Source organism: Meriones unguiculatus, chromosome 5, assembly GCF_030254825.1.
Source record: "Meriones unguiculatus strain TT.TT164.6M chromosome 5, Bangor_MerUng_6.1, whole genome shotgun sequence".
NCBI lineage: Eukaryota > Metazoa > Chordata > Mammalia > Rodentia > Muridae > Meriones > Meriones unguiculatus.
The window spans coordinates 132,794,439-132,820,602 of NC_083353.1; the positions used below are offsets into that span (position 1 = coordinate 132,794,439).

Below are 26,164 nucleotides of genomic sequence, written 5' to 3' on the forward strand. Positions count from 1 at the left end.
AGGGTCCTGACAGGAAACATGGCCTTGTACAGGCAGACACGGTGCCAGAGCAGGAGGAAGAGAGAGAGAGACCGGGCCTGGCTTGAGCATTTCACACCCCAAAGTTCACCCCCAGTGACACACTTCTTCCAAGGCACACTTCCCTACAGCAGCTCCCTAGGCATTCAAAGCGAGTCTGTGGGGGCCGTTCTTATTCAAGCCACCACACTGCTCTTGCACAAGGCCTGAGTTTTTGGTTCCTGGCACCCACACGGTAGCTTACAACCATCCATGACTCCTGGATCCAGATCCAGGTATCTGATGCCTTCTCCTGGCCGGCGTGGACACCTGGCATTATTGCAGTATACATACCTGTGCCCGGGCAGAATACTCATACTTGTAAGTCGCTGTAAGTAGAAATGAAGTGTGAAGAAGAAAAGGATACAGAGGCCCTGAGCGTGTCACCATTTTCTTTCTTTTCTCTTGAAGATCCATGTTACACTTCCCCCTGGCAACATTCAGTCAGCCATAAGAGTTCGCTGTTCTCATTCATTCATTCATCATTCATTCATCCATCCATTCATTTTTGGCAAGGTTTCACATAGCTCTGGCTGGCCTTGAACTTGCTATGTAGATGAAAGGACCTTGAATATATTCCTTTCCTGCTTCTCCTTCTGGAGTGTTGAAACTACAGGCTTGCCTCCCTGTGCGCAGTCTACACAGGGCTGAGGGTATGCCTGGGCTTCTGGGTGCTAGACAAGCGCTCTTCCTGAGCTCCATCACCAGCCCCCAAAGGTTTCACAAGCGCCAGAGCCCCCAGCCTGCTTGCTCCTCCAGCCTGCCCTGCTGCTGTGGGCTCTGTGGGAGCATTCACTAGTGTGAGGGTCGTCTTCCTGTTCTGTTTGGTCCACAGACCGCTCTGAGTATCTGATAATACAGATCAGACACACTTTCAGAAGGTCTCAGCTTCCTGGTACCATATACCCAGCGGCTCTGCATGGGACCAGCTCAGGGAATTCAGGGTCCAGAACTGCGCCGACCCCCACATCTAGGTTATTTGGCTTAACCTTGCAGCGGCCACTACCGTCTTAACTACCATTTTCCACTGGGATCTCATTATTCCCCAACCCCAGGCTGACGGCTGTGCTAGAGCTCAGTGAGTCGTGGTGCTTCCTCACACCAGCCCTAACTCGAGTGAGCTTCCTGGAGGCAGCACCTGCCCGAGGACAGAGAACTTCCTGGAGTGCTGGGAGGCGTGGTTCTTGTGAGATAACAGGGTGTGTGTTGTCACTTCAGGAAACAAGGCTGGTTGCCCCAAATGTATGGGACATGCCTGGTCACTCGTGGCTGGGAGAGACAAACAGAAGTAGGCTTACCCCTGGCTGGAGGAGGGCGGGAGGTGCCACAGCCTATGGGTCACCTGGCTGACCTAAAAACCAGGCCGCTTTCTGGGAATCCCAAATTTGGGCTTGGCCGGTGTTTTTCTTCCTGGCTATACTAAATAGAGCTTGCTTTAATGGGGTAATTGTGTAACTCATCTTTCTGCTGGAGATTTTCTGTAGCTGCTTTCTTGGGTGCCTTTGAACACATCAAGAAGCTTTTCTTTATCTCAAGTTCTTTACTGGCATGAGGATGACAAACTATATTAAAGATACTTGGGTTACCTTTGGGCAAAGAGAGAGAAAGAGAAAGAGAGAGAAAGAGAGAGAGAGAGAGAGAAGCAAGCCATGCTTGGTAGCACATGTGGGTAACCCTGGCCCTCAGGAGAGGGAGGCGGCAGGTTCAGGACCTCACCATTGCCCTCTGCCTCACGGTTGGATCTAGGCCGGCCTGGCCAAGAACCAGTCTTGATTGAAAGGGAGTGAGTTGCAGGCGGCCTACCGCCTTGATTGCTGACAGAGATGGTCTGAGGGAACCGTTTACTGTGTTTTTAGGAGATTTAGGACTGTTGGCCAAGCTCCTTGAAGGGCTTGTACAATCTTTACACTCCTCATATCTCCATAAGAAACTCAGAGGAAGAATGTCTAGGTGGCAGGGTTTGAGGTTTTAAATATTGGTTAAATGTTACATGTACAGGAGTGGGATTGTGAACCGAATGCAAAGGACAGCCTCTTGGAAGACACATGCTATGAGCCAATGCTTGAGTCCTGCTCACCCTCAGATAGAACAGGGACTGAGCAGGAGTGCCCCGGTGACATTTCCCTCAGGAGTGTGACTGGCTTTTTGAGTCAGTTAATGGAGGATCCTTACACTTAAAATCTTGACCAAGTTGCCCTTTAAGCATCTAAGAGCTATCAATCAGCTCAAGCCGGCCTCCCCTCACCACGTGGTCCTCTGTAACTTTTACACCCGCTAAGGAAGTGAGGAAACGTCTCCCTTGACACCTCCACCCTGAGTCAACATTTTTTACCTTCTTCCGCAGAGCTTCTTGAAGCTTTGGGTCTGCTCTAGCGGAGCACTGAAGGCTCTTCAGCCAGAGGCTCTGCTGAACTGTTTTAAGAAAGCAAATCTACACACTGCCAGTAAGGAGAATGGACTGGAGAGACAAAATACAGTGTGGATTTAAAAAGAGGCTGAGAATCAGGGAGTGTTCAGGGCTGGCTGTGAGGAAAAGGCAGTGCAAGGAGGACACGCTGAGCCTTCAGTGCCCCATGTGAATGTGGCTGAGTCCAGGGGTGCTGGGCTGGATGGGGGGTGCTGCTGCAGGAAGCTTGAGGCTAACGCTTGTGCAGAGACTGCTGTTTTTAAAGATTTTGTTTATGTATTTTGGATTTTGAATGATGTGTGTGTGTGTGTGTGTGTGTGTGTGTGTGTGTGTGTGTGTGTGTGTAAGTGTGGATTTGAGTGCCAGTGGAAGCCAGAAGCACCAGTGCCCTGGCGTTACAGGAAGTTGAGCCCCTGTGTGGGAGTGAGAACCACCCCCTGAGGAGCACTGCTTGCCCTGCCTGGCCCCTCCAGCCCTGCTGAGAGCTTAGGTGCACACGGGGGAGGGAGGGTGTGTGTGTGTGTGTGTGTGTGTGTGTGTGTGTGTGTGTGCGTGTGTGCGTGTGTGCGCACGCGCGCTTCATTCGCAGCGCCTGGAACAAGAGCAGAAACCAAACGGAACGGAGGCTGCCAACTGAGCAGATGAGGGGAAAGGAAGAAGGAGAAAGTTTGCATCTCGGGTTCTTCTGCTGTTTGAATTTTTTAAATCCACACTGCATTTTGTACTTTTTAAAGGTTATCACCGCGACAGATATAGCTCTTATTTTTCTGCCTTGAGCTTAGAAGGGATGTGGTGTAATTTCCTAAAATGGCAAAAACCATGGAGGACAAGACTGCACCTCATCAAGGGTCTGCTCCGAGACAGTCCACTCCCTCACGCAGCCTTCTCTCCTTCTCTCAGCAGCAGGCTCCGCAGCCTGTCATTTGTGGGACAGTGTTTCATGGGATATTAACAGTTAAGTGAAAGAAAAGGAGAAAAAAGAAAGCTTTGCTGATACAGCTCTGAAAAATCCTTGACTTAACCCAGTTAAGTGGTTTACTACAGGGATCCTCAGAGACTACAGTAGATCAGTGGTGCCTGGAAGTCATCAAAGGTGAACTGTGTCTCCTGTGGCACTCCCTAAGCCTGTGACCTTCAAGTGTTTCTGGTGGAGCATCTAAGGAGTCTAGAGATTCGTGTGCGGTAGTCCTGTGGGAAGCACTGGCCTACATTAGCAGATCAGCCCTCAGCACCGCGCTCTGCTAACTGTTAGCAGGCTCTTTAATGCTTCCTCCCAGGGCAAAGCCCAGCTTGGAATCCTCTCTGTTATGGGGATACGAAGACACTCCCCCAGGAATAAGCAGGACCATTTTCTTGCAATGTTTGTTTCCAGCATCTGCTTTCTGGTAGGGCTCAATCCACTCAGTCTGTTAGCATTTCCAGGTGAGGGGACTCCACAGGGGGGAGGACGCTCCAGGCAGAGCCATGGATTCTCAAGTTCACAGTTTCATCTTCTGGGCCTCATGTGAAACCTCCCAGGCTGACATGGTGTGGGCAATCGGGCAGCCATGTTTTCCGAGTCCTATACATCACTTTCCCTGAGATCCACAACAAGCTCATGGCGGCTGCAGGCAGGTGTAACCTGCCAGTGCAGAACCCTGGCAGTTCTTGCAAGGCGCTGCAGATTTGGAACCTCCGACTTCATCTGCTTGGAGCTCAGTCCCAAGTGCTGGCCAATAACAGCCTGAGGTCCAACTCGGCTTCCAGCTTTGTGTTATCTTTCAAACTAGAAGTGGTTCTTACATCTTTTTTGGAAGTTAGAAATAATCAAGAATATTCTGTGGCATCAGTAAATTGCATGAACTTTAGATATTGAAATCTGTAAGTCAAGTTTTGGTAGGCTGCGGCTGGCCCTCACCTCATACTCCCCGTGGCTGCTCTGGAGATGGGTTAGTGAATGCCAGACTTCCAAAGCCTCGTGGATTTACCTTGGCCAGGGCCCTTCCAGTCACCACTAGGCGAGGCCGCATCACCACTGCGTGCTCCATTGGTTCATGCATTAAGGGGTGGAAAGTCAGGCAGGTAAGAGAGCCACAGCGGGGCCAGTGGGCTCCACGGACGTGTCCAGGGCTGCACGGCCGGCTGCATGGCCCTCCGGCAGCAGAGAGATTGTGAAATACGCAAACACGCAAACTCATCTGTGACGAATGAGATGAGGGCTGGAAATGCCGCTCGGCGCCATGTAGAACACGTCCGAGCTTGTATGAGGCCCCAGGCTGGGTATTACCCCACGCCATGGGGAAAGGTGCGACCTCGGTAAGTAAAGCCACAGCCTTGGGGTTAGAGGAAGCCGGCCTGCCATCACCGCGAAGTGCGTGCTCCGAGCGCAGAGTCCCCTGAACACCCTTCTAGACTGGTATTCAGTGAGGAGGAGACTCCGTTCTCGTTAACACACTCTTCACGCCGAGAGTGCTGACCGGGGGATGACAGAGAGCGTCTCCTTGTTCCCACTCAGCGTCCACTGATGTAAGTCTCTGGTGTGAGGCTTGCCAACTGTTTCCAAGGCAGTCAGCGTGGCTGGGCAAAGAACTTGGAGGGCCAAGGACTCACCGTGCGTAGGACGTAAGACCAGAAGCGAAGTTCCCACACTCTGTGTTCCGCAGGCTAGCCGCCGCCATGCTGTCTTCTGGGCCAGTGTTTCTCGGGGGGCGTTCTCAGGGAAACCAGGCTGCCATTCTACCCACCACTCGCCCCACGCCTGAGCAGACACGGGGCTCTGAGCAGGGAGCTGGTTTCAGATGGGGCCCTTCTCCACACACTTGTCTCCACGTCACTCTGTCCCTAGATTGAGGGTCAGAGCCTGGGCCCTGTGGGTCTGCCAAGCAGGGCTTGCCCAACCATCTTCAGTATGCCCACAAAAGCACAGAAGGGGTGCCAGTGTGGCCGAGCTGGGCAGAGAAACGAGAGGTCGAGAAGTGTCCCCGAGTCCCGACCTGGAGTAGCTAAGAGGCCTCCACAGATGAGGTCACACTCACACTCACCGGCCCAGCACCATCCGTCCTGCGAGCTGGTGCTCTGACAGGTGGGGAGAGCCTTGTGAGGTCGTGTCTGGGAGGCCAGTCCCTCTTCTGGCTGGCCCCAGACTTCAGCCCGTTCCCTCAGCCAGCACAAGATTCCTAGGGAAATTCCTCTGTCGTCTGATGGCCAGGGGCAGGGGCGCAGCGTGGTCAGTGTGCTGGCTCCCTGCCAGGCGGTGTGGCTCTTGCACCCTCCTCCCCGGGCTGTGATCTAGACACACAGGCTTGGCCGAGCTTGGTCCATTGGGAGCAGCTGTGTGTGCCCTCGCTGCCGACGGCCACAGCCGGTTTCCCGTCTCCAGTGCCTCTCTCGGAAGGTTTTTGCTTTTCCCCCAAAGGACATTTATACTAAGCCCCCTGGACTGAGGCCAGCTGCCTCTCCGTCCTCTCTTCCTCCACCTCTGCCCTTCCTCACGCAGGCGTGAGCATCCGTGAGCTGGCTGCAGCACCCTTTGTTGTGTGTTGCTGGTGTGACACTGGCCTGAGCTGCTCAAAGCCGCTGGGTGACTCCCCGCTGGCCTTCCAGGAGGCCGAGGAGGAGAAAAGGTCTTGAGGAGAGGCTGGAGAAAAGAGACTGAGGAGGCTGGAAAGGGCTCCGGGCTCGGCCAGGCACTGGACGGTCGTGTGAACGGAGTCTGGGGAGCAGCGTGTCCTAGCGTGGCCCCAAGTGTGACAGTGATAAGGGTGCGAGCGGGCACGAACTGAGCCTAACAGCCGGAAGGAAGTACAGAGAAGATCTAAAGCATGCTCCCCGAGGTGGAAGGAGGACTCCGCATCTTCTTGCAGAACTGTCCCCAGCTGCTGCTCTGCGGACACATGGCAGAGCCAGAAGTGCAGTCCGGCTCCTTTCTGCTCTCTGCTGGCTTGTGACAGACAAACGATCACTGCAGTGAGCTCACCAGCCTTGCCAACTTTCTGTCAGCTTCATTCTTGAAGCTGCACGAGTTAGTTGCCGACTCTCCACGGTCTCACTGTGGTTTCACCCCCACGGTGGTTCTGGCCTGGCCCTCCGGTGGCTCAGGTCACACAAAGGCAGGAGCGGGGCTGCTTATGGCGCTGGCTAAGCTCACCCCGGTGCTCAGAAAACAAGATGTGTGCAAGAAATGCACCACAGTTTGTTAATGCACGAGTTGCTGGTGTGAGTAGGAAGTGTGACTGAGGGTAGGTGAAGGCTGTGTGCGTGTGTGTGTGTGCGTGTGTGTGTTCTATACACAGACAACAGCCACAATTTTACACAACCCTATGCTTTCGAGTCCCTCCCATTCTTACTGTTACCTCACTCCTTGGGAGTCGTCCTCTCTGGCCGTGTCACTGACACGGGCTTCTGCTTGCTCACCCGAAGGGAGTGAGTTCGCTTTGCTGTGCCTCAGCCCACTCCTGGGCACCTCCCTTTTAGCTGCGCTCCCACTGCAGAGAGCACACGTGACAGCACGTTCCACACGACGGGCCCAGAACCCTGAGTGGCAGCCGTGCATGCCTGTCCACGTCTGTTCTGAGCACACAGGGCTCCAGAACGCCCCCATGAGGCCTGCACTCACGGCAGCACGTCTGCGCCTGTCACCTGAGCTAACACTTGTGGGGGACGCTGCTCTCGGGTGCTTCTCCCCGCCCCCCCGTCCCTGATGCCGCCTTTCCTCTCACTCCCCAGAAAACAGCCAAACCCTGGCAAGCACGCCTTGCTCAGGCATGGCTTTCTGTCGACCTCCATGTAGCCACATCTGTGACCTTTCCCTAGCGCTACCCTGCTCTGTCCCACCTTTATCTCCAAATGTTGACCTTTTAAAAACCATCTGTTAATTTGCTTGTGCCTGAATGAGTTTACACCAACACGCAAGTGCAGGCATCCTCGGAGCCCCTGGAGCTGGAGTCGCACAGGGCCCCCTGAGCCTCTGCAGAACGGCGTGCAATGTGCCAAGGCCGCCTGCAGCCCCTGGACCCTTCCACCAGCTGTGCCCTCTGCTGCAGCGTCACAGAAACACTGGTGTTCACGACAAAAACACAAGCATATTCACGGGGGCTTGGGACAGGGCAGGCGACCTGTGTCTGCTTCTCCGAGGGCTCCTGGTGTTACTCGTCTCATTTGAAACACTGTTACACACTCGCCTGTCTCCAAGCTCCATGCTTCACCCACAGCTTTGCGGTGATGCACTGCACGACTTTGCCACACTGCACAGGAGCTGTGATCCGAGGTTCTGCTCAGCAGCACACTCACTCTGCTCCCACCTTTGTAAATTGATGATGATGATGATGATTAATTACGGTTTATTCACTTTGTATCCCCGGTTGTAGCCCTCTCCCTCTTTACCTCCCAATCCCACCATCTCTCTCCCTCTTCTCCTCCCATGTCCCTCCCCCAGTCCACTGATAGGGGAGGTCCTCCTCCCCTTCCCTCTGACCCTAGCCTATCAGGTCTCATCAGGACTGGCTGCACTGTCTTCCTCTGTGGCCTGGTCAGGCTGCTCCCCACTCAGGGGGAGGTGATCAAAGAGCAGGCCACTGAGTTCATGTCAGAGACAGTCCCTGTTCCCCTTACTAGGAAACACACTTGGACACTGAGCTGCCATGGGCTACATCTGTGCAAGGGTTCTAGGTTATCTCCATGCATGGTCCTTGGTTGGAATATCAGTCTCAGGAAAGACCCCTGGGCCCAGATTTCTTGGTTCTGTTGCTCTCTTTGTGGAGCTCCTGTTCTCTTCAGGTCTTACTATCTCCCCCTTCTTTCAGAAGATTCCCTGTGCTCTGCACAAGGCAGAGGGCAACTCCACCTTGTAGCCGCTCCTTCTCCTTCTCATTCAAGAGAATGAAACCACCTCCTCCTGTCCAAGACTGACATTTCCGTGCTTCCTAAAGGTTGTGTGTGTGCATGCATGTTCTAATGTGATGGTGTGTGTGTGTGTGTGTGTGTGTGTGTATGCATGCTCATATGTACTGGTGTGTGTGGCTGGGCTCCAGCCAGCCAGCCCCAAGGAAATGTCTGGCTCCGCTTTGCCAGCACAGAAATTGCGGGCGTGTACCACCTGCTCAGATTCTTCCTCTGTGTTCTGGAAATAAAACCCAGGTCCTTGTACAAGGCAGTGAGTGAACCCACCTCTCCCCAACCCCCATCTCCCCCACTTCTCCCGTCTCCCCAGCCCCCCCGTCTCCACTGCACACTCTCCCACAATGTCACTCTCTCTGAGCTTCAGCAGAATCTCAGCTCCTTCCTCTGCCCTTTCCTTCCTGCCTATTCATGTGTGTAAAGGCACACACTCTGGAAACGCGCTCTCACTGTTCCGCTGCACACAGCTGGAATTGGGAACTTCAGAGAGCAAGGTTGTGTTCTCTGGTATAAAGTTGTGTTCTCTGGTATAAGGTCGTGTTCTCTGGTATAAGGTCGTGTTCTCCCTGGTTGAGCTCTGAGGTCATATTCTCTCTGCTCTGAGGTTGTATTCTCTGGACTCTAAGGTCATGTTTTCTGGTCTTTATAGTTGTTTTCTCTGATGTCCATAATTGTGTTTATCCTGGTTTTTCTATAAGGTCATATTCTCTGGTCTCTATGGTCCTGCTCTCTGGTCTCTAGGTCATGTTCTCTGGTCTCTTAGATCATGTTCTCCAGTCCCTATGATTGTATTCTGTGGGCTCTAAGGTCATGTTCTCAGGTCTCTAAGGTTGTGTTCTGTGATCTCTAAGCTCGTGTTCTCTCTGGTGTCTTAGGTCGTGTTCTCAGGTCTCTGAGGTGGTGTTTTCTGGTAACTAGGTCGTGTTTCTGGTCTCTAAGGCTGTTTTCCCTATTCTCTAAGGTCCTGTTCTCTGACCTCTTAAGTTGTGTTCTCTGGTCTCTAAGGTCGTGTTCTCTGGTCTCTAATTTTAGATTCTCTGGTCTCTAAGGTAGTGATCTCTCATCTCTAAGGTCATGTTCTCTTGTTTCTAATGTCTTGTCACTCATCACTAAGGTTGTGTTCTCTGATCTCTAAGGTCGTGTTCTCTGGTCACTAAGGTCGTGTTCTCTGACCTCTTAAGTTGTGTTCTGTGGTGTCTAAGGTCATGTTCTCTAGTCTCTAAGGTCGTGTTCTCTCTGTTTAATGTCTCATTCAATCGTCACTAAGGTCGTGTTCTCCTTTCTCTAAGATCATGTTCAATGGTCTCAATGGTCGTGTTTTCTCTAAAGGCTTGTTCTCGGGTCTCTAAGGTTGAGTTCTGACAACTCTAAGGTTCTGTTTTCTATGTTCGCATTCTCTGGCCTCTAAGTTCTTGTTCTCTGGCCTCTAAGGTCGTGTTCTCTGGCCTCTATGGTTGTGTTCTCTGGCCTCTAAGGTCGTGTTCTCTGGCCTCTATGGTTGTGTTCTCTGGTATCTAAGGTCGTGTTCTCTGGCCTCTAAGTTCTTGTTCTCTGGCCTCTAAGGTCGTGTTCTCTGGCCTCTATGGTTGTGTTCTCTGGTATCTGAGGTTGTGTTCTCTGTTCTCTAAGGTTGTGTTCTCTGGCCTCTAAGGTCGTGTTCTCTGGCCTCTAAGGTCGTGTTCTCTGGCCTCTATGGTTGTGTTCTCTGGCCTCTAAGGTCGTGTTCTCTGGCCTCCATGGTTGTGTTCTCTGGTATCTGAGGATGTGTTCCCCGTTCTCTAAGGTCGTGTTCTCTGTTCTCTAAGGTCCTGTTCTCTGTTCTCTATGGTTGTGTTCTCTGTTCTCTAAGGTCGTGTTCTCTGTTCTCTAAGGTCGTGTTCTCTGGCCTCTAAGGTTGTGTTCTCTGTTCTCTAAGGTCGTGTTCTCTGGCCTCTAAGGTCGTGTTCTGTGGCCTCTAAGGTCGTGTTCTCTGGCCTCTATGGTTGTGTTCTCTGGCCTCTATGGTCGTGTTCTCTGGCCTCTATGGTTGTGTTCTCTGGTATCTGAGGATGTGTTCCCCGTTCTCTAAGGTTGTGTTCTCTGGCCTCTAAGGTCGTGTTCTCTGGCCTCTATGGTCGTGTTCTCTGGTATCTGAGGATGTGTTCCCCGTTCTCTATGGTAGTGATCTCAGGTCTCTAAGGTCATGTGCTCTGGTCACTGTGGTAGTGTTCTCTGGTATCTGAGGTTGTGCTCTCTGATATCTAGAGTTACATTCTCCTTGGTCGTTCTCTAAGGTCATGTTCTCTGGTCTTTAAGGTTGTGTTTTCTGGTCTCTGAGGTCGTGCTCTCTCTAGTGTCTAAGATTGTGTTCTCTGGTCACTAAGGTCGTGTTCTCTGATCTCTATGGTTGTCTTCTCCCTGGTCACTCTCTGAGGTCATGTTCTCTGGTCTGTAAGGTTGTGTTCTCTGGTTGCTAAGGTCGTGTCCTCCCAGTCTCTATGGTTGTGTTCTCTGGTCTCTACGGTGTGTTCCTTGGTTTCTAAGGTCGTGTTCTCTGGTATCTATGATTGTGTTCTCTGGTCTCTAAGTTTGTGTTTTCTGGTCTTTACGGTTATGGTCTCTGGTCTCTATGGTGGTTGGTGGTGTCAGCTGTTGTGTCAACATGAAAGTGAAGGAGGAAACGGAAGCAAGAAAGTGTCAGGACAAACACTGGCTCCTTCCCGGCGCTGCTTTTGCACCCTGAACATATGTTGTATGTTGTATGTTATATGCCCTGGTTGTATATACCCGAGGAGCTTTCTTTTCACCTGTAAGAACAGGCCGAAGCCACTGCTTCAAAGCACACACACACTCATCTATACTCTGCTCATGAGCACCTGAGCCCCCGGAACTGTGAGCAATAGGGCACACATGCTATTTGTGAGTGTTTAAGAGAGATCCACCTTCAAATTGTGGCTAATCCTATCTTCTCTTCTATGCACATTCTAGGAAGAAGTTTACGTTTTCACACCTCTAACCACGCAAGCTCTGACCATACTTGTAGCGCAGCCACAAAGCCAGCCTGGCCACATGCTGATTTTACGATGAGTTCAGAGCAGTTAGGATCCCGGCAAAACTGAGCGAAAAGGAAGAAAGTTCCTATGTCCAGGCCGGGTAAACGGGTCGGTTGATAAAGTGCTGTACCAGGCAGAGGGCTGCCCGTGGCTGCACCAGGCAGAGGGCTGCCCGTGGCCCAGCACACATACAGCCGGGTGTGGCAGCGAGTGCTTGAAGTTCTGGAGCTTAAGGGCAGAGGTGGGGGACTCTGATCTTCCCCTTGGGTGTGTCACTATCCGGACACACAAAGTTTGGTCTACCGGCTGCTCTTTCTTTTTCACGCTCCAGTATCTTTCCTCCAAGTCCCTTCCTAGCTTGCACTCTTTTCTCTTTAGTGCAGAATTGTGTTTACTCTGGATCCGTGACATCTGTGTCCGTCCCCAACACGGCCGCCATGGCTGCTGATAGGCTGAGGCCAGGGCAACCGTGTGCAGACTTGAGGTGCACTGGCCTCCGTGCACACAGACTTGAGGTGTGCACAGACTTGAGGTGTGCACTGGCCTCCGTGTGCACAGACTTGAGGTGTGCACTGGCCTCCGTGTGCACAGACTTGAGGTGTGCACTGGCCTCCGTGCGCGCAGACCTGAGGTACGTGCAGACCTGAGGTACGCACAGACCTGAGGTGCACTGGCCTCCGTGTGCACAGACTTGAGATACGCACAGACTTGAGGTGTGCATTGGCCTCCATGTGCACAGACTTGAGGTGTGCACTGGCCTCCGTGCGCGCAGACCTGAGGTACGTGCAGACCTGAGGTACGCACAGACCTGAGGTGCACTGGCCTCCGTGCCAGCCCTGATTCCACAGAGGCCCACCTGCGTAGTCCCCGCACCAGGGGGCTGCTAGCGTTTAAAAGGACCATGTGTGCATTCGGAAAGTAGAGGGGATGGAAAACAGAAAATATCTGAACAAATCTGCGGGTGCACGACGAATAGAGAGCTTTGCCTGGCTGTGTTGTCTGTTGCTGCAAAGAGATACTGTGACCATGGGTGCGCAAAAGCGTTTTCCTGCAGCAGGCTTGAGGCTCAGAGGGTCAGTCTGTCATCATCATCATGGGAAGTCCATCATCACGAGGTCGGGAAACCTGTCATCAGGAGGTCGGGAAGGCCGTCATCACCAGGTCGGGAGCATGGCAGCATAGGTGGACACGAAGCTGGAAAGCAGCCAAGAGCTCTGTGTCTGGATCGGGTAAAGGAGAGTGGCCCTGGGCCTCCCTGGCTCGAGAACTTAAAAGCTCTCAAAGAACCAGTTCCTGGCTTCCTTGGCTCTTTGAGTTGTTTTCTTTATTTCTAATTTAGTGATTTCAGCCCTGAGTCTGATTATTTCCAGCCGTCTACTCCTCTTGGGTGCATCTGCTTTTTTTTTTTTTTTTTTCTTCCTCGAGCTTTCAGGTATGCCGTTAAGCTGCTTGTATAAGATGCCTCTTTCTGGAGGCGATTAGTGCTGTGAACTTTCCTCTTAGCCCTGCTTTCATTGTGCCCCATAAGTTTGGGTAACTTGTGCCTTCATTTTCATTGAATTCTAGGAAGTCTCTAAGTCCTTTCTTCATTTCTTCCCTGACCCATGTATCACTGAGGAGAGAGTTGTTCAGTTTCCATGTGTGTGTAGGCTTTTTCCTATTTCTGTTATTGTTGAGGTCTAGTTTTAGTCCATGGTGATCAGAAAGGATACAAGGGATTATTTCAATCTTCTTGTGTCTGCTGAGGCTTGCTTTGTGACCAACTACATGGTCCATTTTGGAGAAGGTTCCTTGAGGTGCTGAAAAGAAGGCGTACTCTTGAGTTTGGGTGAAAAGTTCTGTAGACATTTGTTAGGCCCATTTGATTCATGACCTCTGTAAGTGTCATTATTTCACTATTTCTGTCAATGATCTGTCCCTTGGTGAGAGTGGGGTGTTGAAGTCCCACTCTCATGGTGTTGGGATTGATGTGTGATTTAAGTCTCAATAATGTTTCTTTGACAAAAGCAGGGGCCCTTTTGTTTGGTGCACAGATGTTCAGGATGTGCTGTCCTCCTGGTGGATTGTTCCTTGGATGAGAAAGACATGCCCCTCTGACCAAGCATTCACACCTGTGAGCTCACGAGGGCTGTTCCTATTCAACCACCACACAGTGGCTGACTCATCCAAGTACAGAGACATGAACACAAGAGCCTACTCAAAGAGAAGCAGGGAAGGTTTGGAAGACACTTGAAACACTTTTTTCTAAAGAGGAAATTCCCAAACAACCCAGTCTGTTACCAAGACAATAGGTTGCTCTGTGCAAGGTGAGAGCAGAGCCGCATTGCTGAGGGGAACACCTCCACAACTCACTGAACTGAGAAGGGAAGCTGGGGCCTACACACCTTCCCCACCACATCCTAGTGTCTTTGTTGTGAGAAGGTACTCTGAAGGCTTTTGAAGGAGACACACAAACACCAGCTCAGCCACAGAACCTTTGCTCTCCAGTCTGTCCTGCCTGCAAAATATGCTAGAGCAATGCGATACAAAGCTTGTGGGAATAACAACCCAATGTCTGACTTGACTTAGGGCGCATTCCAGGAGGGAATGTGAGAGGCTGTTGGCGTATTTAAGACCCTGGGTCTATTGCAGACTGAAGGATGTCCTCGGTGGGGAGAAAGCTCACAGAAAGGAAAGTTTTCCATCCTCCTGGACTGTTCACTAAGCTACTGAAGCAAAACCTGTCCCAAGGAGTAAGGGCTCTGTCACAGGCTTGCTCCTTACAGAAGCCGTTTCCTGCTGCTGGCCGTGTCTGCTTAGTTTTCTTTCATGGGCCCTGAATTTTGTTACTCAAATGGTCCATGATTTCCTAACCTGAAATGTCAGATGTGTGGCTGTTTTTCTAGGACAAGGTTGAAAGTGACTCTGAACCATGCTCCCAAGAATTGGACACACAAAGAAACTGAAGAGCAGCCTTTGAGAAATTGACCCTCACAGGCCAGCAAAAGCAGATAATCCTACATCAACCTTAGCATATGGTCATTAATCTCATGTGGTCAATAACCCGAGATTTAGAAGGGTGAAGCACTTGGCCTAAGTATTCGTTAAGCAACTCTTTAAGCACCCTGCACTGTGGAAGAGAATTCAAGGGAAGCAAATTATAGCTTTGGAAATTTTTACAAGCTAGTGTCAGGGTGGTGAGATCATTCCCCGGGTGACGCGTTTCTTGTGCAAGCCTCAGGACCTGAGTCCAGAGCCTCAGCAGCCACATCACTGCTAAGCCAGGCGGCACAGGCCCCTGACTCCACCACAGGGGGACAGGCTGGTAGACCCGAAGGTCTCTCTGGCCATATAGTCTAGCCAAAACTTTCTAGGCTACACATGAGCCTGTCTCAAAAATTAAAACAAAACAAGCCAAAACAGAACTTAATGTTTTAAAGTATCTGTGTTTGTTTGAGATTATAAAAGCAAATCAAACTTCTGATTTGACTCTGACCCCAACCTAATGAGGTTTGGCTTCCTCCCAAACTCTGGGTGCCGCCTTAAGACGTGAGCCAACCATGACAGCGAAGCGAGGAACACGGCCCAACACCTGAAGCCAAGGCAGAGCAAAGACCTGTGCACAGAACAAGCATGTGTGTGAGCCTCAGGTTCACTTCTGCATTTGCCCACACAGGTGCCAGGATGGCGTATCAGCCGGCCTATCACAGGATGGGCGCAGCTTCCGTAGCGTTTAACGTTCCATCTGGGCATCTGTTGACACCTTCACAGTGCTGTCAGTTACCCATGGCCAAGGACAACCTGAAAATGTCAAAAGACTGATTCATTGTATGTCCCGGTTGTAGGCCCCTCCCTCATCTGAAGCCAACAATTGTCCAGCTTTAAACTGCTGCCTTTCTGAGAGAGCCACCCCGCCCCTCACATCTCGCTTCGTCGATGGCCCTCCCGCTCACCTCACACTCTCTCAAACATCCTAGCCCTTTCCTCCCATCGTCGTCACGGAGGACAGAGGCTTTAGAACTCTGGTGCTTTGAAGCTCATTCCCTCTGTGGGCGATGGCAGGACTCTGGTCCTACCTGCCAGGACACAAACAGTAGCGCAGCTTTTAGATCTGAAGATCGTTTATGTCTCGGCCTCCATTTCCCTTCCTGTCCCTCCTCCTCTGGGTGACCAGCCCTCAGAGGCATTTATTTGGTCAGCATTCGTTTTCCCATCCTCCTGTCGAGCATGTATTCAAAGCGCCATGTGGGCGGCAGAGGCGGGGAGATAATGTGAGCGCCTGCTCCGGGGCATGGAGAGTCTCAGGGAAGGTTTGGAAACTGCTGTCATATCCCTGGCAGACTGTCCCGTGGGGGCCGATGACCTAGTCTCAGCGCAGCCGGACCTGGTAAGAAAGGCAAAGGTGACGTGTGTGGCCAGAGTGCACGCCTGCTGTGGGCCATAGCGGGCAGCAGCCGGAGTGACGGCCGCGCTTCACAGCACCGTGGGAACGGTCTGTCCCACGTGCCTTCCTCAAGGTGAGGGGGGAAGCTTCATCCGGAGGCCAGGGCGGGCCCGAGTCACTTCAAACCTCCAGCCAGCAGCTGTGGGGAAGCGGGGCTGAGCCTGGGGATAAGCGAGAGGCCGGGGGCGGGGGCGGATGGATGGTCGAGGCTGTGGACGGTGCTCAGGAGGAGTGAATTGTGGGTGCTGAGGGTGCAGGAGCAGTCCAGGGTGAGTGACCTTGTGGAGTGTGTCAGGACCGTAGCTGCCTGGTTACAGGCCGCGGATAGCGCGCACCGAGGTTGGGCCCCAGGAGAGCAGATGGTCCAGCACGGCGATGGCGGAATGGCGCGTGCCTGGCACGGAAGAGGGCGTAGGTGCAGCCTTAGGATGCTAAAGGGCCTAATTCAGGACTGGGGTGGGAGTGCACCTCCGTGCGGCCTGCCTACACTGTCCCTGCTGTCACGTCATCAGAAGGCCTCTGGGCTTTCCACAGGAGGTGCTGGGGAGCAGCAGGAGGCCTGTAAGAGGCTGCCCATTTCAGAGAGAAGGTGACTTCGGAGGGGCCCTGACACTCACACCTGACGTCCCCAGAGAAGGAGACGCCACACATGATTGGTTTTGCTTGAGTTTTGTCGTAAAGCTCTTGTTTGTGGTTTCTGACTGTTCTTTCTTCTCCCCTGTCCTGATATTGGACCCAAGGCTCACCCACATGTGTGGATCATGTGCACTAGTGATTAATTCCAAGTCACCAGTGACGCATTGGTGTGCATTACGGAAATGCACCTCCCCCAGAGCAAATCCAGATGTGAATTCTCCAGCTCAGGCTGTCTGCATCTTCCATCTCCTGTGTCTTCATGAGTCTGCCTTCTGACCGTGTGTCTGTCCCTGTGTCTGACCCTGTGTCTGTCCCTGTGTCTGTTCATAAGCTGTGCGGCCATCAGTGCACAGTGTGTCTGGAACAGCGTCGCGTGGAAGAGACTGCATTCTCTTCAGAGAGCGCCCACAGCCGCAGCAACCCGGGAGAGGAACGCCGCTGTTGATCAACAGTGTCCGCGCATGCTTGAGCTCTGCGGTAGATTTAGGGAGCTGTCCCACCCTCTATATTTGCTACTTTCACCACAGGATGCACAAGCACAAGTGTGGCCAGGGGTGTGGAGAGGAAAGAGCTAGGAGCTGCTGTGTGTTTGTTCAGGCTGTAGGAGCCCACTGCGGAGGAAAGCAGAGGCAGGCCAGCTGGTCGGTGCACAGCTCTTAAAAGCAGGTTACACAAGCAGGGGCGCACAGTAGACAGCTGTCCTGGTGACCTTGAGGAGTGTGATCAGCTCCGATGTGATGTGCAGAAGCCCAGTGTCCTAAACGGTAAGAGATGGTTCAGAGCCCACGCCTCCCTCCAGAACTGGTGACCTTGAGGAGTGTGATCAGCTCCGATGTGATGTGCAGAAGCCCAGTGTCCTAAACGGTAAGAGATGGTTCAGAGCCCACGCCTCCCTCCAGAACTGGTGACCTTGAGGAGTGTGATCAGCTCCGGATGTGATGTGCAGAAGCCCAGTGTCCTAAACGGTAAGAGATGGTTCAGAACTCACGCCTCTCTCCACTTCTGAGTCACACGTCATCAAGTTACATGGTCTCAGCTCTCTCTGCAGCCCAGACTGGCTTTGAATTCGAGACCCGCCTGCCCCAGACCTCTGAGAAGCTGGGAGTACGGGCTTGCACCACCAGGCACACTATGGAACACTGCAAGTTGGAAATCATTACTTTAAATCCACACTCCCCAAAAAAACAAAGCAGCTCTCAGTTCACAGTGCAGGTCTCATTCCCAAAGAAAAACGACCAGGAGAGGCTGCAGGCACCGTCTGTGGTTCGCAGAGAGGACTGGGTATCAGTGACCCCTGGTGAATCCTCGTTGGTGAGAAGGGTCTAGAGTCACCGTGAGTACTGGGCGACTCTCCTCCGAGGGCAGCAGAGACATGTCATCCTCACCCGGTTGCTTCACGCGCATGAAAACCTGAGCCCCGGCACGGGAACAAAGGGCACACCTGTGTGGGTGTGGTAACCTCCGGCATTTCACACACTGCAGACAGTCCTGAGCTCAGGGTGAGAGGTAAGGTGGCATCCTGCCTCAGGTCCCACAAACAGACCCTGCGTGAGCAGTTACCGAGGTTCGGAGGGCAGCTAGCAGGGACCTCCTTCCCAAAGATAAGGTCCTGGGGAAGTGGCGCAAGCTGAGGGGCATGACAGCACACGAGAAGCTGGCCTCTGTGGACACAGTTGTGAAGGCCTGGACAGAAGCTCAGCTGACAGTGTGGCTGCTCCTGTGGAGGACAGAGCTTTGGGCCCAGTCCCCACATGGTGGCTCACTGTCAGTGCTTCTAGGAGATCTGAGACCTTTTCCTAACCCCTGTGGCACAATGAATGTGGGGGGGGAAAATGCACATGAAGTAAAAGTTAAAACCCAAAAACCAAAATCCACGAGTTTGTTCCCCCCGAGAGACGCTGAAGACTAGCTTTTCACTGTTCTCTTCCCACGTGTGGATAAAGCCTGACACCAGAGAATATGATGCACATAAGGGCCTGAAGGACACAGTCTTCTGAAGGACACAGCCCTGAAGGACACAGTCTCCTGAAGGACACAGTCTACTGAAGGACACAGCCCTGAAGGACACGGCCCTGGAAGGACACAGTCTCCTGAAGGACACAGTCTTCTGAAGGACACAGTCTCCTGAAGGACACAGCCCTGAAGGACACAGCCCTGAATGACACAGTCTCCTGAAGGACACAGCCCTGAAGGACTCAGTCTCCTGAAGGACATGGCCCTGAATGACACAGTCTCCGGAAGGACACAGTCCCCTGAATGACACAGTCTTCTGAAGGACACAGTCTCCGGAAGGACACAGCCCTGAAGGACACGGCCCTGAAGGACACAGTCTTCTGAAGGACACAGTCTCCTGAAGAACACAGTCTTCTGAAGGACACAGCCCTGAAGGACACAGTCTTCTGAAGGACACAGTCTCCTGAAGGACACAGCCCTGAAGGACACAGTCTTCTGAAGGACACAGCCCTGAAGGACACAGTCTCCAGAAGGACACAGTCTCCTGAAGGACACAGTCTTCTGAAGGACACAGCCCTGAAGGACACAGTCTTCTGAAGGACATGGCCCTGAAGGACACAGTCTTCTGAAGGACACAGCCCTGAAGGACACAGTCTCCGGAAGGACACAGTCTCCTGAAGGACACAGTCTTCTGAAGGACACAGCCCTGAAGGACACAGTCTTCTGAAGGACACAGTCTCCTGAAGAACACAGTCTTCTGAAGGACACAGCCCTGAAGGACACAGTCTCCTGAAGGACACATCCCTGAAGGACACAGTCTCCTGAAGGACACAGCCCTGTGAGGATACACAGTTCCTTGAGGAAATGGCTCCCAGGAGGACACAGCTCTGGGTCGGCACGGGTCTCTCATCCCTGCCTCTCTGTGAGGACACGGCCCCACACACTCGGGGCTGATAGTACAATGAGGCCACTGACAAAAATCTCAGAAAAGAAATAAAAATCTTTGCACATTTTATGGAAGAATCAACACAGAACAGATGGAAAAAGAGGAGTCACTTGGACATCAACGGTGCCATGAAGGTGCCCGGGCTGGGACACTCACCTGCCGAGGTGTGCAGAATGAAACACAAGAGGCTTAAATGTTATTTATTTTTTATTTTATGTGTGTGTTTTTCTTGCATGTGTGTATGTGCACCATGTGTGTGCAGAACCAAAAAAGGTCAAAAGAGGTCTCAGACACTCTGACCCTGAAGTCACAGATGGCTGTGAGTTCCCGGCTAGGTGATAGGTCTCCGGAAAGAGCAGCAGGTGATCTTAACCTCGTAGCCATCTCCAGCTGGGGAGAGAGTTTTGAAAAGTAGAGTGGCAAAGCACACCTGAGGCTGAGGCAGCAGGATTGCCAGCAGTGTGATCCGGGCTGGTGGAGGGCGGCAGGCCAGGCCAGAGCTGAGGAGGAGGCCAGGCCCGGGCTGGTGGAGGGCGGCAGGCCCGGGCTGAGGAGGAGGCCAGGCCCGGGCTGGTGGAGGGAGGCAGGCCCGGGCTGAGGAGGAGGCCAGGCCCGGGCTGAGGAGGAGGCCAGGCCCGGGCTGAGGAGGAGGCCAGGCCCGGGCTGGTGGAGGGCGGCAGGCCCGGGCTGAGGAGGAGGCCAGGCCCGGGCTGGTGGAGGGCGGCAGGCCCGGGCTGAGGAGGAGGCCAGGCCCGAGCGAGCCTGCTGTTCAGGTCTGCTATCTGCTGCAGTGGTTGCACACAGTGGTCACATCGTTCGATCTAGGTGGAATGGGTTCATTAGCCCCCACACACACTCTCCATCCCCAGTTATTTCACTGCCTGGTGCTGTCTGGCCCTGCATGTGGATAACGAAGCTCGCTGGTTGCCCCTAGCCCTGAGCTGTACGGAGTCTTCAGAGCTGAGGGTAGCCTGACCCTGGAGTGAAGTGTGTGCTCTGCTCTTGGCACAGCCTGGGTCTAGTTGGCTCCCGTTCTAGGCATGCTGTGCAAGCACCGGCTCCTCCCCCCAGCTCAGGGGCACAAGCAGCCTTGCACAGTGACTACAGTGATCGCACCAGGGAAACACGGGTGAAGGGGTGTGCGAAGCTCACATCCCTGTTTTGAAGGCTCCCTGCTGTGGGCAGGACAGTATGTCTCCATTGGGTGTGAACAAGGCGCTTGGGAGAGGAGCAAAGGCTTCATGAGCCACTACACTCCACAGAAACACGCTCGTGGCCAGACCGTGAGTCCTGATACCGAGAAGCTGCCTGAAGGGCTGGAAGGACCTCAGGGCCTAAGGTCTCAGACGCCCTGAGGCCCGGACAGCTGGGTGGGAAATACCTAGTTAGCGTTAAAGGACCCGGAGACTCCTCCTGGCTGTAAGAAATGTTGAGTCATGGCACAGCTCTGGTGTCAAGGAGAACAAGAAAGGCAGAGTTCGCTTTATCTGACTGCCCCAGGCCCTAGTCGGCCTGGCCAAAGGGTTTGGGAAACAGCCTGGCCCTGTGCTGCCAGGAACCAACTCACGGCTGGAACGCCCCAGATTTCATGCCTCCCACCACTCCTCCTTCCCACGGCAGCCTCAGTGGGACCTCAGCTTAACACAAATAAGGTGGACTCCTGCTCAGGTGCAACCCCCTCAGCTGCCTGTGTCATTCCCCTGATGACAGGAAGGGCGCCACAAAGGCCTTGGCAAGCTATGGCCACCTGAGCACCTTTCCGGAGGACAGGGTCCTGGGGATGGGAAGCTCCGGCGTCTTGCCCTTGCTGTGTGCTTTACCCTGTGGTCTGCACTTTCCCTTCCTTTTCTTTAGGTCAGCTTGTTTTGTGATGACCATTTTGCCTGCATGTGTGCATGCGTGTGTACCGCACAGGTGCCTGGCATGCCTGGAGGTTATACGATCCCCCAGACCTGGGGCCACCGCGTGGGTTCTGGGGTCTCCACGCATTCTTAGCTGCTGAGCCGTCTCTTCCAGACCCTGGGCCAGCGTTAACCTTCTGACCGACCGTGGTGGATGTGGAGAGAGCTGTGTGTGGGTAAGCGCGCCGGCGACAGGCTAGGCCTTTTGCCCTACCTGTGTGTGACTGGCTGTAGTAATGATAGAGTGTCCTGTGGACCCGTCTTCTGGCTGGAAATCCATCACAGCCCCAAACTGCAGCCTCATATCACGTAAAGGAGCAAAGTGTGAGTCACATTCTAGTTCCGTTTCCCCGGTGAATTATTCAGCCTCCTAAAATAAAGTAGCTGGTGTGTCGACGGGGTGTCCTATGTTTAGAATGAGGAGCGGTCTTCCTTCCCACACCCCACAGGGAGGCTGGAGGCTGCTGGTGTGTGTTTTAGGGTGCTCTGTGAGTTAGTTAGGTATCTCAATACTAAGCTGAAATGCCCTGGCTACAAAAAGAAATCAATGTTTGAAAATTTCTTTGCCAATAGCTGGTTTGCAAAAGATACGTTTTGGATTTCCTGAATTCCTTTACAACTTGATTTACTATCAAATTAATTTAACTATAGTTATTTTAATATGAAAGTGTTTTGTGTTAACCCTTTCCTTTTAAAACAAAACACAAAGCTTCAATTTTCTGTTAAATGTCTATTACAAACCCCAAGACAAAGCATAGAAGCAGATGGTGCAGAAGGATCTGTGAACCAGGCCACACGCGTGAGCGCCCTGCTCAGCCCAGGGTGATAATGGCCCTGATTAAAGGGCCTCCCTCTGGCTTTTGTTAGAACACATGCTAAACTTTCCTGAAAGATGCTAATATGATTATGTTTTTAAATCTCCTAAGATGAAAGTTTTTGTTGGGACAGGACATAATCTATAAATCACTCAAAGCTATAGAAATGTCTTTAAAAAAAAGACATGCAGAGACATTTGGTAGCTATTTGCTATGGCACATGGCTTGACAGGAATGTCACACACTGAAGCACAGTGTGAGGCTCCACGTCCTGAGATGTTTAATGTGGTGCTTGTGACCATATGTCATCTTGAAGGAAATCCAACCTTTAATGTTCTATTAGTTTCATAATAACCAGAACACAGGTCATGCATATTTTCCCCTTATAATATCAACTTTTAAAAGATTGTTAATTACAGTACAGCCATTTTTAATAGACGTGTAACATTTCACCTCGTGACTGAACTAATTCTTTAGTTTCCTGTTATGCATTTTGTTCAAGTCTTTTCCCTTGTCATAAACACGGCCACAATGAACAAAGATAAGATTTTAAGGAAAGTAGAATTGTATTACACCTGAGACAAGCCTTCTTGTCCCAGGAAAAGAAGAAAGAGTGTAAGTCTGAGTGAAATTAGAGGGATCCCTAAATGTAGAGTACTCATGAGAAAGGTACCAGGAGAGGGGTGTAAATATATCCTCAAAACTGAACTCTTTCCAAAACCTACCACTGTTTGTGAGAAGGATGCTCTCATAGAAAAATGAAGACTCATTTCTTCTTTGTCTGAGTGAAAATATATATTACAAATCAGTGGTTGACACAACCTGTCTTTGCCTTAATGATATTTTTGAAGATCCTTTAAAGACATCCTAACACATGAATGTTCAGAAATATTTTATGTTATATTCCGTGTACTAAGAACATGCATATTTTAATGAAACCACTGTGAATGGCAGCCTGTGAATTGGATCTTGAAATAGGAAGCAAATACCTAAAATCCATGACTTCTACTCTGCCTTAAAACTAAAAAAAAAAAAAAAATCCAGTGCTCTCACTCCTGTTCTCTGAAACTTTAGTCACTATCTCTCTTCAGTGGCTCCAGATAACAAAGACCTCTGTTGTTCCTCTTTGGTCCTCTAGCCTTGGTGATGACAGGTGTATTCTACACACAGGGTTCCTTAGACTATCACGTTCCTCCAACTTCTCTGCTGTCCTCGTACACCACGTCACAGATCCTCGTACACAGGTGACCCCCAAGTCTGCACTGAGCCCACATCCACTCCAGATCCCCAGTCTGAGCTTCTGCCTTTACACATCTCTGCCTGCATCCCCATCAACACTAAAGACACACTATCCAGACAGGACCTTCCCCGTAAGTGCATTGCCAGGCCTGTCACCAACGGTCTCCTCACTGTGCGTTCCTCCTCAAGCCTGGCAGCCAGCTGGTATTGCCTCATGGTGAAGATTTTGCCTCTGTAAGAGTCAAACTTGGGTTCAAGTCCCGTCCTGCTTTCAATAGCTGACCGTCTCCAGCATGTTTTTTGTTTTTTAATATTAGAGACCGACTAAGGATTGGCCACACGTTAGATATCCGAGTAGCTGGCACACAATCTGTATAATGAGTGATTGTCACTTTCGCTTTATGCTGTCACTTTCATTCATCCTTTGTTCGTCCCACACAGTGATGACAGCTGGTTTTTCATTTCTTGCCCAACAATAACAATGAGGTACTAATTGCTCCTTCCTCCTTGTGTGTCTCTTCCCACGTGTCATTCATATTCCATAAACTCACCTCAAACAGATCTGACCCGTGGCTCCGCTGCATCTGATGGTCCCTTACACTCTGACAAAGGCCAGAGCCCTCGGCCTCTATAGCTATAACGGAAGAAAGTCTCCTGATAGTTGTTTTTGAAATAGCGTTTCTGTGGGTAAAAGCAATACAAAAACCATCCAACTTTAGAAACTGCAACGGCTGTGGAACATTGACGAGAGCACAAGTCAGGAAGACACGAACGCAGGTGCACACATCCCCTGCACATATGGCCATGGGAAACTACTCTGTCCATGAGCTGTACCTTCACCCCACCCCCTTCGTATGTTGAAGGTCTTGAAATAAACCGTTCAACTGACTTCACCCGGTTCTTTCCCGATAGGCCCAGGGTGGCCAGCTCACGGCAGTGCAAGGCACAAGTCTACTAGAACCAACAGTAGTTCGGGAAACATCAAGAGACTTGGATTGATAATACACATAATCCCACAATCCACCTTCTATTACTCTTAACTCCTTGGCTCAGGTTTTCTCCTACATTATCTTCCCAGAACCATCGTGGTTGAGTGTAGCCAACCACACTTAAGCAGAATTCACCAGCAAGGCCATGTAGCCCTGTCTCAGTGTTCTAGCCTGCCTTCCAAGAGACTGCGGGCTCCTGCGCATGAACCCATGGTGCTAGTCAAGAGTGTTTGCTGTAGCGGCTCTTTAAGCAACATTTTCTCGATCCAGACTCTGGGTCTCTTTGCCGGGGTTAACTAGAACCTAGTCTATACTTATATGTGGAGACAGGAAAGAACTCATTTTTGATGTCTTCCAGGAAGTGTCTGAATTGCTGGGAAAATGAGTCACAAAAACGGGGACTGGTGTCCTACTGTCATAAATGTTACGGTATTGGGTACAGTTGATCTGTCAAAAAAGCCGGTGAGAACATAAACATGAGTGACGTTACAGACAGTGACCAAAGCTCAGGTTTGGCTGGGGTCCATATAAAGAATAGGCCTGCTAAGGTTTGGCGAAAGGCTATCCTAACCAGGGAAGAGCAAGTTCAGAGTCCTTGACCTGGGAGGAGCCCGGCATGTCCCAGGACCTAGGCTGTCACTGTGGAGGAGAAAGAGATGGGACAAGAGCTTGCTTGCACAGGCCTTAAACTGCAGTGAAGAGTTTAGAAAGATTTAAATGTGAAAGACAGGAATACATAAAGTGCTGTCAAATCTTTTTGACATGATGTTTCTTACTGTACTGCTGGGTCAGAGCCACAGGCAAACCTGTTTGTCAACCAAATAAGAAACACATCTCCCACAGAAACGGGGTCTCGGGTCTTTTGGAAAGAGTTACTGGGGTGCTAAGAGCAGCCTGGCGACATGGTGCTCCTTTTGAGAGCCTCTGCAGGGGCGCTGTAAAATTGCTCCATGCTAATCATCATGTAAGCTTTTTAAATCTAACCCAAAAGTTCTATTCGTGTTCTGAGCTCACCAAGGCCTGAAACAGCCACACTGTGGTTCACAAACAGTATAACAAGGCTGAAGACAGACAGTTACTACCCAGCTCAGACGGGGATCTGGGTCGGTTAGTCGTAAAGGAGTTTGAAAGCCGCCTTCCCTACGTTGTTTTGAGTGTGGTCCCCAAGGGCAGTGTTTGGCCCCCTGGTGCTGCTCACCCTCTCTGCACGCCCTGTCTCACTGTCCACTTCTCAGCGTCCTCCTAGACAATTTGTGCTGTTTGCCCCAGGACTTCCCCACCCGAGTCCTTGGTCCTCTGGTTAAGGAAGTTCCACTGCAGCCTTGGGTGGTCTTCAAAGGCAGCAGACAGCACGGTGGCCAGTGTCTGAGTGGCAGGGGTTCTTGCTGTGGCAGTTTGAAGCGACTCTCTTCAGCCAGTGTCCACTTCCTGGCTACTGCGCTGTAATTCTCTTCATGGGGTCTTGAAGAGACCCTCAGCTATCCTGCTCAGAGATTGTCCTACCTGCTTGTGTGCCCAAACAGCCTACCATACTGTTGGGGTTTCCTGCAGGCCATCGTCCATTGTGCGTTGGCAGGAGGGCTGTGAGGCGTCCTCAGCCTTCCATCCTGGGTGCTGGTGCAGCCGTGGCTCAGGGGGGACTTCCTGAACAAAATTTCACAGCCCTGCCAGCTCCACCCCTGTACTTTGTCTCCCCCAACCCACCCACCCCCACCCCTGCTTCACAATCACCAATAAGAGAGGGCAAGGCAGACTGGTAACTCGTGCTTACCAAAAGTTCCCCATCCCATGATGCACTGCATTTCCAGCCAACCCCTGGCATTTCTGTTCCTAAAACATACCAGCCTGGAAAGCGGTGTTCTGCCATGACCCCAAGTGACTGAAACTCAGGT

At 51.8% G+C, this 26,164-nt stretch overlaps 1 protein-coding gene across 2 annotated transcripts in view; it reads left to right on the forward strand.

Moving 5' to 3' along the window:
- Far2 (fatty acyl-CoA reductase 2) overlaps nucleotides 1–26,164 on the forward strand; it is a 68,712-nt gene that overhangs the window by 1,673 nt on the left and 40,875 nt on the right. The window contains exon 1 of one of the 2 annotated variants that reach the window (XM_060384529.1): nucleotides 15,845–15,866. The exons of the other annotated variant lie outside the window; for it this stretch is intronic. The gene's annotated coding sequence lies outside the window, so the exon portion shown is untranslated. Of the gene's footprint in view, nucleotides 1–15,844; nucleotides 15,867–26,164 lie in introns of those variants that run through there. 2 annotated transcript variants of the gene reach the window in all.